Raw genomic sequence first — 12,604 nt, forward strand, 5'->3', positions numbered from 1 at the left:
TAGAATAATGTTTAAAAATTTAAGTAAAAGATTAAGGACATAAAATCATATGTGATGTTAGAAATAATATGATTTAATGATATAAAAGTAAAAATAAATGATTTTTTTATCAATCCAATATGATTTTAGACCTACTTTCATTAGAAAAACCTAAACTTTAGGCCAAAACCCATGTTCCTGGTAAGTCAGAACCTTATGCCTATATGTATTTTTTACAAGTTTTCTTTTAAGATTTTAAAAATGTATTAAAATATATCTTATGTCTCATTTTTAATTAATTTGTCAGTAATTATTATTTTTTAAAAGCAAGTTTAATATTTATTTGGGCTTTTATATTAGAGGAAATTCTCATTTTCATATTTTATTATTTTTAGTTATTTTACCTCTACTTTTATTATGTTCATCACATTAACTTTTTGATCATTTCCGTTGGTTCACATTTTTACTCCTTGACAATAGACTTAATATCTATTTTGGCTCTTGTCTTGTGGTGAAATTCTCACTTTCACACTTTTACTGTTATCCACGTGTTCACATTTGATTGGTTTAAAATAATCACGTAACATTTTTTTTAATGAAAATAGTCAAGGGCTAACATGATGTACAAAATGAAAGTAAAGGGATAAAATGATTGAAAAATAGAGAAAAAAGTGAAATAGAGAAAAAATAATTTATCATATTTTTAATTTAATTATTAATGGTTTTCCTTTTGCCTAAAATTAAGAAAATTACTTTCGTTAAGTAATAGATTTGAAAATTGTATATTTTATTGTATAATTATTTTTAATTATTTATATAAATCTTAATACGTTAATATTTTATATTATATAAAATTTAAAATTCATGCATTGATATCTATATTTATTATTTAAAAAGATTAACTGAGTTAGTGTCATTTATAAATAGGATTTCAACTAAGTGTGAAATTATCAACAGTACATTATTTTGATTAAATAACAAGCATTACTATGAAAATATTTTTAACTTAAAACAACATGATGTTTAATATTTTTTATTTTATAGTTTCAAATAACACCTTGTTTTTTATAATGTTAAATTTTTTATAAATATTTATTTGTTACATAAAATTTTTCCTTTAATTGTATATAAATAATACGACTTTTAAGCAAAAATTCAGGTGAAAAGGAAGCTTAAATATTGAGAAACAACGTGGTTCTTGAGTAGGAAAGTTGTTTTCTGGTAGCAGCTTTACTTTTTTCTAAAGAAAAAAACGTTTTAAAATAAAATTACGTTTTTTTTAGAAGATATTTTTTTTCATACAAATAATATGACTTGAAGCAAAATTCCGGTAAAAAGGAAGCTTAAATGTTGAGAAACAACGTGGTTCTTGAGTAAGGAAAGGTTTTTTTCTCTTTTTTTTTTAAATTTAAGTCAATTTGTTTTTTACTATAAATTTTAATATTAGGTCTCGTCATATAAGTAAATCTTAAATTTATTTTTCAAAACATGTTTTTTTAAAAGTTACTTTGACATCTATGTGTATGGAGTCTTGTATATTTGTTGAATTATATGTACAAAAATTAAAATCTAGTAACACTTTCATCACAAGCATCTGTTTAGGGGCGTAAATGAACAGAACGTTCGATAAATTGTTCGTGAACCGTTCGTATAATGTTTGTTTATGTTCGTTTATTAAGCTAAATAAATGAGTATGAACAAAATTTTTGTGTTCGTTTAATAAATGAACAAGCTCATTTACAAACCTACATCCGCTTAAACAAAATATAAGAGTCAAAAGATTGTGCGATATTTATGAAATGATGTGCGCGGTCTATTTCTCTTACTAAAATTGTGACCAACTTCTTTTACCCAACGCTCTCTCATAAGTGCAAGGCAGCCCCCCACCAAACCCACATCGACGTCAATGAGCCTTTATGCCTCCCCACAATTCAAAACGGAAACTATGAGCTCGACCAATTTTAAGCAGAAACCCAGCAATCCAAGCCCCATTATGGTCGCCAATGAGACCACCTGCTGAGGCTATACCCAAATCTAACTTCACTGCACCATCCGAGTTAAGGATCACCGAACCCGCAAGAGGCTTTTTCCAGTTTACCCATTGAAATCCCTTCGAAACCATTTGAGTTGTATTCGACATGGCTTGGTAAGTATCAGCTGTAAGTCTCTTAGCAAAACGCAAAATGTCTCCAATAGTCCGAGATTTATGTTGTTCCAATAGGGTCGGAAGCATGTAAATTATTGTACTAAAAAATCACACAAAGTTCAATGCTCAAGAAAGAGAGGTGGATCACAAGGATCTCTTAAGTACCAAGTCTTTCCTTAGTCAGAATATCCCTTCTATCGTAATTTAATAGTACAATTAAATACTACTATTATACCCTCAAATATTGAAAGAAAAATAGGACAAGAAAAAACACAAAAGTTTTAACGAGGTTCGGTAAATTATACCTACGTCCTCGGGCACTAACACCAGATGATAACTTTATTATCTCCAAAATATTACAAACAAATAGAATTCCTTAAGAATTCTCAAATGGGAGAAGAGAGAAAACTAAGAGAGAAAGATTGGTTGGGATGGTTGAAATGAAAAATGAGAAGGTCTATGTATAGTTGAAGTTCAGGGACTAACTTGTAAATGGCCTAAAAAATTAGGGACCAAAATTGCAATTATCCCATTCAACTTTAAATAACTTGCCTATCACTTTTTCTTTCGGTGCCAATTGCACCTCCCATTTTTGACTTTTCAACATCCCCTTAATTGACTTTTCAACAATCTCCACCTTGAAGATTTGATTAGGATAATCACATCTTCACACACTTCCTTCAACTCTCCATATTCGATAAAGCTATCTTTTGTAGTGCCTCCAAATGCGCTCTCGAGCGCCATACACCTAAAGGTGCTCAAATTCTCAGGATGTTAATCAAGTTCAAACAATGATTAAACTTGATTGTTGTTACCACATTGGTCATCATATCTGCGGGATTATCTGCTGTCGGAATCTTCTGAAGTAGAATTTTTCCTTTTTCAAAGACTTCCCACACAAAGTGATATCTTACGTCGATATGCTTGGTTCTTGAATGATAGACTTGATTTTTCGCTAAATGAATAGCGCTTTGACTGTCACAATATAGACTAATGTGACTTTGAACAACTCCCAAGTCTTTCAACAATCCATTAAGCCAAATAGTCTCCTTAATGACTTACAGAAGTGCCATATATTACGCCTCAGTAGTAGACACACCACTCAGAGACACACTCACATCAGAGATGTAAGGTAGACTTCCAACTCACTGGGGCTTTCACAAGAATAAACAGATACCCCGTAGTTGAACGACGTTTATCTAAATCACCAAAGAAAGTCGAAATCAACATATCCAACTACAAACCGACCAAGTGCTTCATCCTGTTCGAAAATTAAACAACATCTACGGTTTTTCAAGATACCGTAGAATCCATTTCACTGACTTGCCAATGTCCTTTTCGGGATCATGCATATACCGCTCACAACTCCAACAACTTGTGAAATGTCGGTAGTGTACACACCATCGCATACATCAAACTCCCAACTGCATTAGCATATGGGACTTTTGCCATATATTCTCTTTCTTCTTCAGTCTTCGGAGATAATTGAGCACTAAGTTTCAAATGAGAAGCAAGTGGGGTATTTACATGTTTTGTGTTTTCATTTACACCAAAATATTGTAATATCTTTTTCAGATATTGCTTCTGATTCAAGCAAAGCTTGCCTCTCTGTCTATCTCTACTTATCTCCATGCCGAGAATCTTCTTGGCCTCACCTAGATCTTTCATCTCAAACTCTTGATTCAACTGAGCCTTCAGCTTGTCTATCTCCTTTTGGCTCTTTGAAGCGATTAACATGTCATCAATATATAAGAGTAGATAAATGAAAGATCCGTCATGCAGCTTCTGCAAATACACACAATTGTCATATTTGCTTCTTGTGTACTTTTGCCTTCTCATAAAGCTATCAAATCGCTTGTACCACTGCCTCGGGGATTGCTTCAATCCATATAGCGATTTGTTCAGCTTACAAACCCAATTTCTACCACCAGCATCTGTGTATCCTTCGGGCTGAGTTATATATATCTCCTCTTCTAACTCATCATGCAAGAAAGCCGTCTTAACATCAAGTTGAGCTAGCTCCAAATTCAACTGTGCTACCAAGGCTAACAAAATTCTAATGGAGGAATGCTTCACAACAGGGGAAAATACATCATTGTAGTCAATTCCCTCTTTCTGAGCGTAGCCTTTAGCTACCAATCTTGCCTTGTAGCGAACATCTTTCTTGCTAGGAGATCAATCTTTCTTTGTGAATACCTGCTTGCATCCGATTGCCCTTTTACCTTTCGATAATTGCACCAATTCCCAAGTATTGTTCTTCCGGAGAGACTGCATTTCTTCATCCATGGCGCTTTTCCATTTATCACTTTCTAAGCTTTGGATTGCTTCTTGATAAGTGACAGGAATATCATCATCAACAACGGGAAGGGCGTAGGCCACCATATTAGTAAATCGAGCAGGTCTACGAATTTCTCTCTGTGGCCTTGCAATCTGAATCGGTTCAGTGTACTTAACGGTTCTTGGGTCAGAACCTCTTCAACCTCTAATTCCTCCATTGTGGCTGGAGAATTAGACTTATTAACTGGGCAAATCCCCATCTGCTCAAACTCCACCTGTTTTGGAGTACACTCCACCTGCTGTGGAGTATCACTCGTCTAAATATCTTCATCTGCTACCTTTTTTAATGTGATAGATTCATCAAAGGTAACATCTCTGCTACAGATCATTTTCTTTGTGCCTAAGCACTAAAGACGAAATCCCTTCACTCTAGAAGTGATTCCCATAAAGAGAGCTTTCTTTGCTCTCGGATCTAACTTTGACTCCTTCACATGGTAATATGCAGTGGATCCAAACACATGTAATGAATCATAATCAGAGCAGCTTTTCCGCACCATACCTCCATAGGAGTTTTTCTTTCTAATGCAGATGATGGCAAACGATTAACAAGATGGCCAGCGTATGTTACAGCCTCAGCCCAAAATTGCTTGCCCAACCCAGTATTGGACAACATACATCGAACTTTCTCTAGTAATGTTCGATTCATACGCTCTGCCACTCCATTCTACTGTGGTGTATCCCTAACTGTGAAGTGTCGAACAATACCATACTCTTGGCACACATCGGAGAATGGATCACTTCTATATTCCCCTCCATTGTCCGTCCTAAGCCGCTTGATTTTCTTGCCAGTCTGGTTTTCAATCATAGTTTTCCATTTAAGAAAAACTCCAAGCACTTCATCCTTAGTTTTCATGGTATACACCCAAACTCTTCTGGAAAAATCATCAACAAAAGTAACAAAGTAGTGTTTTCCTCCCAACGAATGTGTTTTGGAAGGCCCCCACACATCTGAGTGAACATATTCCAAAATACCTTTTGTATTATGGATAGCAGTGCCGAATTTCACTCTCTTTTGCTTTCCCAGAACACAATGCTCGCAAAATTTTAATTTGCAAGCCTTTGCACCTTTCAACAATCCTTGCTTTGCCAGAATTTGCAAGGATTTTTCACTGGCATGTCCCAACCTCATATGCCACAACTGCATTGAGTCCAATTCTTTGTTATCGGAAGCTACAGCAACTGCTCCGATAACTGTACTACCTTGGTAGTAATACAAGTTATTTTTCCTGATGCCCTTCAATATCACAAGTGCACCAGATGTCACTTTTAAAACCCCATCTCTCATAGTAACAACTGAACTATTGGATTCCAAAGCTCCCAATGAGATGAGATTTTTCTTCAAACTGGGCACGTACCGAACATCAGTCAAAACTCTGGTTGATCCATCTTGATTCTTTAATTGGATTAAACCTATCCCAACAGTTTTACAGGCATTGTCATTGCCCATATAAACAACTCCTCCATTTAGTTCTACTAAATCAGAGAACCACTCCCGATTAGGGGACATATGATAGGTACAACCCGAATCCAATATCTACTCATCTGAATGGAACGACGACGATGATGCAACCAGTGATAGTTCAGAGTCACTGGTATCATACTTTGCAACACAAGCATCTACAGCAACTTTTCCCTTATTCTTCAACTTTGGACAATTTTTCTTCCAGTGGCCTTTCTCATGACAAAAGGCACATTCATCTTTCCCAAGTCTGAACTTTGAATTTGATCTCCCCTTCTGAGTTTTCTTTCGAGTGTATGAACGATCTCGGACTACTAAAGCTTCTGTATCTCTGATTGAGTTTTTCTGTTTGTCCTTCTTTCTCTGCTCATAATCAGTATAAGGCTGCATGACTTCGCTCGAGATATATCACTCCCGCCATGAAGTAGAGTAGTTTCTAGAACTCAAACTCCTCGTGAAGTGACCCCAACAGCATCAAAGCCAAATCTTCATCTTTGAATGTCTCATCCATATTTAGCAAATCAGTGACTAACTGATTAAATTTGGTGATGTGATCATTCATTGTGGTACATGAGACGTAAGTGAAGCGAAACAGTCTTTTCTTCAAGTGGAGCTTATTTTGACTGTTTTTCTTCAAAAAAATTTCTTCAAGTGCCACCCACAACTTATTTGCAGAAGTCTCATTTGAAAAAGCATACCTCTGCTCTTGAGAAAGGTATGATCGAATTGTGCCACATGCCAACCGATTGATTGCCTTCCAATCTTTCTCCTGTACATCATCTGGTTTCTCTTCATCAATGGCAATGTCTAGACCCTGCTGAAAAAGGGCATCTAGAACCTCACTTTGCCACATACCAAAATGGCCCGTGCCATCAAAGATCTCCACGGTCAATCTTGTATTTGCAATTGTCGATCTTGTCCATATGGACGATATTGAAGCTCCTAAATCGTCCTTTTTGTCCATAATCTTTCAATATACCTAAGGGAATCTTTTCTGATGTGGAAGATCAATTTAAACTGTAACCACAGAGTATACTACGATTAACCTTCGGCTCTGATACCACTTGTTGTTCCAATAGGGTCGGAAGCGTATAAATTATTGTACTAAAAAATCACACAAAGTTCAATTCCCAAGAAAGAGATATGGATCACAAGGATCTCTTAAGTACCAAGTCTTTCCTTAGTCAGAATATACATTCTATCGTAATTTAATAGTACAATTAAATACTACTATTATACCCTCAAATATTGAAAGAAAAATAGGACAAGAAAAAACACAAGAGTTTTAACGAGGTTCGGTAAATTATACCTACGTCCTCGGGCACTAACACTAGATGATAACTTTATTATCTCCAAAATATTACAAACAAATAGAATTCCTTAAGATTTCTCAAATGGGAGAAGAGAGAAAACTAAAAGAGAAAGATTGGTTGGGATGGTTGAAATGAAAAATGAGAAGGTCTATTTATAGTTGAAGTTCAGGGACTAACTTGCAAATGGCCTAAAAAATTAGGGACCAAAATTACAATTATCCCATTCAACTTTAAACAACTTGCCTATCACTTTTTCTTTCAGTGCCAATTGCACCTCCCCTTTTTTACTTTTCAACAATTTATTCAGGAAGATTCTGTCGTTTCTATTCTTCCATAATCCACCCCAACGCATCATTCCAGTCACATATCGGGTTGATTTTGCATTCAACTTGAAAGAAATCATGTTGTATGCTACAGGCTCTAAGATCATTCCAAACTTCAACAGCAATCTGACATTTTCGCATAATATGATCTATCGACTCAACACTAGTGCGGCAATAACTACAACTTGCATCAGTTGACATTCTCTTATGAACGCTGATTTGATTAGTATTAATCTTATCAAGAAAGACAAGCCAAATAAAAAGCGGATACGCTCTAGGCACTTTAAATGCCAATGCCTCCCAAATTGATTGCTTCCATGCAAGGAAGTAAGCAAAGAAGACTATGTCTATCCAACTGAAAATTTTCGATTACTCTCATAACCCCAATATAGATTATCCTCCATCGAATTCATTTGCGGCACAGGGGTAGCTATATTCTCCACCAGAATATTTGTAGGAAGAATATGTTCAAGTGTAGACAAATTTCAACCTCCTGAACCGGTGATAAAATCTGCAACTGTAGCATCAGAAAGAGCCAAGTCTCTGTTTGAACCTGCGTACACAACGGCCCCAATCCTACCCACCAATCATACTAGAATTTTATACTTATTCTCATTCCCACTCGCCATTTGCAACCTGCCAGAATCGCCTCCCTAGCTCTTATAATACTTCTCCAAGTCGAAGAACAATTTGGTTTTAATTGATCTAAATGAAAATCAGTGTTGAAAAGATATTTACTACGGAAAACCGAAGCGCACCAAGACTCATGATTCCTGAGGAGTCGCCAACTAGACTTGGCTAACATTTCCACATTGTTAAAAGGTGCTAGGCGCAAACCCAACTAGACTTGGCCAACAATGAGTCCCATGGGTGTTGAGGTGCTCCTCCCATGAGTAAAGTGAGGAGAGAAAAAGTAAGTTAACATACAGTTGCCATAGAAACTAATGTGAGCCATAAAGTTAAACTAAAAAAATACAAATAGATTTTTTCAAAAAATAGTTTATCTCATGAAAAAAAACAAAAGAAAAATAAAGAAATGAATTTCAGATTTCTTACCTTGTCTTGGATTAGGTTGAGAAAAGAAGAGTAACAGAGAAGTTATAGGGTTTCTATCATTTATTCAAAATCACACCAAAATTTCACAAATTTACCAAAGTTTCTCACTTTTTTTTTTATTTAGAAATTTGAGTACTGGTATAAGTTAGAAATTTGGTTTAATATGAGAGATTTTAATAAATTTGAAAAATAAAAAAAATCGGATCATTAATTTACATTTCTATCAATTACATGGTTATTTGTAAGTTAGGTAATATTGACATATTAAATAATACAATAAGTAAGTATCAACCCAACCAAATGCATCTATGAGTTAAAACTAATCAAATGGATATTATGAGCAAACTTAAGTAAATGAGATAAATAATAAACTTATACATAAACTTTGATCTAATGTGCAATTTGATATATAAACTTTGATTTGGTGTCATTATATAGATGAAACTTAAATTGCGTTCATAATATATACATGAAACATTGATTTTGATTCAACTGTACATATTAAAGAAATGAATATATATACATTTATTTTCATATTATATTAATATAATTATTTTTCTATACAATATATCAATATAAAATGGTGTTAATTCGATAATATTATCAATTATTTGTGAAAATTGAACCAAATCAAAATTTCATTTATAAAATTGCACAAAATTAAAAATCCTATGTGATAATACACATTAAATTAAAATAGAATAATGTGGTTTGAGTACGCTGAAACGTATTATCTTTTTATTTTCGGATTGGGGAGGACTATAAATAATATAGACGTTAAGTTAAAAAGAACAGATATGATCAAGACATATAATGGGATTGTTAAAAAAACACTTAAAATCAATCAAACAAAATGGATATTTTTTGTGGAGGGTTACTTGATGCATGTGGGTAAATCAGTAATGGCATAAATCAAGGAAAGAAAGCTATAGAGAGGATATGCCTTTAGGAACCGCTATTACTCCTTTATGCTCTCATATCAAATGCCATGCATCAAAAATTAAGGTTTAATGGTGTTATAAACTATTGAATTATTTCAAAAATAAAAAAAGTTTATAAGTTTAATCTTAATTAATTATTTTTAAATAATTTATAGTTTTTTTTAAATATTAATTTTATTATAATTTTTATTATATCTACTCTTGAGAAGTTTTAACCCTCGGCCAAAAATGGTTAGTACCTACAAAAATCAATTTCTTTAATGAAAATGAATAAATAAAGGTAATAAAACCCTTATTTTTTCATGGATTTAGGTTAAAAAGAAGGAAAAATGCAAAAGAAAAAAAGAAAACCAAAAGTTTTTTTGTAATATTGGTTTCATTATATATATATTATCCCTCGTAGAGAAAGGTTATCCAACTCTAATAGTGTATTTTTCATGGAAAATGACTAACAAAATATATCTTTTAAAAATACAAGTCATATTTAAAAAAAACTCATTTATAAGTAATTTGGTTTTATACAAAAATTAATTTGAACAAAGCCTAATATTATTATATTAATAATAAAATTTTAATTTTAACAATATTTTAAATATTGATATCAAATATTATAATATTCAATATTATTAAAAATACATATTTAATTATTTATAATTAATAATATAAGAAATGATTAATTTTAATAAATTATTTAATATTACAATTTTATTATAATATTTATAGTAATTTTGAATTTTAAATAATCTTTTATATTTTATTGAAAAATATTTATATTAATATATTAATATTAAATAAATATTAAAAGTTATATATGTTTAATAATAAATATGAATATTTTAATAATATAAATATAAGTACTTATTTAAACTATCTTAAACAATATAACAATAATAAAATAGAAAAAGTTTAAATAATAGAAAGAAATTAAAACTTCAATAACATTGCAATATTTTTAAATTCAACACAAGGAGTGGGGCATGAAATTTAAAACTCTAACGCAATTAGATTATAATTTTACCTATATTTTAGTATATATGTGTTGATATCTGGTATCAACCGTAGTGATGAAAGAAGGAAAGAGTCCTAATCTAACAGAGAGAAGAAGAAAATAATAAAAATAGAATCTTTTTAGTATCGCCCCCAAGATAATGAAGATGGGTTCCTTTTTAATACTTGGATTATATGTATATTGGGTCAGATTATTTTATTATAACTATATATAACAATATGTTAGCAATAAATTAATTCAATTTGTAATATTTAATCACTCTCATGCTTTATTTTTAGCAAAAGAAAGAAAAATTCCTCTTATTTTGAAGAGATTTTGTTTTTATAAAAAATTTACTTATCTTTAATTTATTCTTTTAAAACAACTAATTTAATATAATTACATTCATATATATATATATATATATATATGATAACCTCATGCATTACACGAGTGCATAAATTAGTGAATTCTTATATTTTTATTTGGGATAAAATATGCTTTGAGTCTCTATATTTTTGTACATTTGGAATTAATCATTCTATCTTTATTTTAAGAAATTTAATTCCTTTATTTTTTATTTAAATATGCAATTATTAAAATTCTTTTATTAAATTTGGGTTCATTACATCATTATTTTTTTATTACACGACGACTAATTAAGTATTTATTTATTTCAAAATATCGACTATCAAATCTTAACAGTGTTAACAATCGGACCTAAGCTTTAAAATCTAAAAATAAAAAAATCAAATTTTTGAAAATAAAATTAAAAATTAAATTCAAAAAATATAAATAGTATAAAAATTTAGAAGAAAAGTTTTAAATTTCCAAAAGAAAGGTCAAAGTTTGGTTGGAGACATTGACATAATTTCAAAGGCTTTAAATTTAGGAGTATTTTGTTGGTTGGCTGGTCAATATAAGGTGAAGGAAGACCAGACTTGTTTCTTTGAAAGGAAAATAATACATTGAATTGATTGAATTTTGATTAGTGGGTCGTGAATATATGAAAAAGTTTCGGAGCAATATTTGGCTTAATTCGTTCATCGTTATTTTAGGTTAAACCTAATAATAATAACGCCAAAAATAAATAATAATAAAATTTCTAAAAGAAAAACAAGTCTAAAAATATAAGTGGTTTTATTTACTCTTTAAAATAAATCTAATTCTAATTCTCTTTTCAAATAAAAATAATGAAAATTACTATTAAAATAAAAAAAATTTAAATCGAAACGTAAGCTTCTTGAGTTTACAATAAAATTATATTTTAATACTTTGAGCATGTATTCTACATAGAAAATAATCAATAAACTATTAAAATTAGTAACATCCATATCCAAAAGTAATTAGAATAAATCATTGAAAGCCTACAATTCATGAAGCTCAAAAAAACCATTAATGCCAAAAAAATTCTTGTACTTGTGGATAAAGGCTCAACTCACAATTTTGCAGTTGAAAATATTGTTGACGACCTTAATCTATTAGTCCAATTTCTTCCCTTTTTTTAATGTCTAAATTGGTAATAGAGAGGTGATCCATTGAAACTGAATACGTTGAAATTGTCGAAGTTCAATAATCAAATCACAATTACCTCCTTTTCTCCATTAGGGGAACTGGGTTCTCAATCTCTTGCATCTCTTCATACTATCTAAGCTAATTGGAATGAGATGTTGCTTATTTCCATTTAAATGGATGGAAATGTAAGTTGCAAGGCAGATGCCACATTCCAGCTTTTAGCTAAGGAGAATTGGAAACTAGGTGCACACCATCGTAACGTTGGGACCTTTACTGGATGAATTTGCGTCTTTTTTTTTAGGACCAAAATCTATACTACCTTTTCACTCCCGCACCCATCCTATGCATCTCATCCCGAATTCCAATTCCAAAACATTCAACATATAACTTTATTATTAGAAGTATTCATGTATCAGATTAAGTTCAAATTTAGTTTAAGTAAAATATTAACATATTTTATACTTGTTTAAATTAGGTTCAACCTGAAATGTAGACTTAAAATTTTGTCAAAACTTGTTCATATTTACAAATGACTAACTCAAACTTA

This window comes from Gossypium arboreum, chromosome 7 (genome assembly GCF_025698485.1).
Source record: "Gossypium arboreum isolate Shixiya-1 chromosome 7, ASM2569848v2, whole genome shotgun sequence".
Lineage (NCBI taxonomy): Eukaryota > Viridiplantae > Streptophyta > Magnoliopsida > Malvales > Malvaceae > Gossypium > Gossypium arboreum.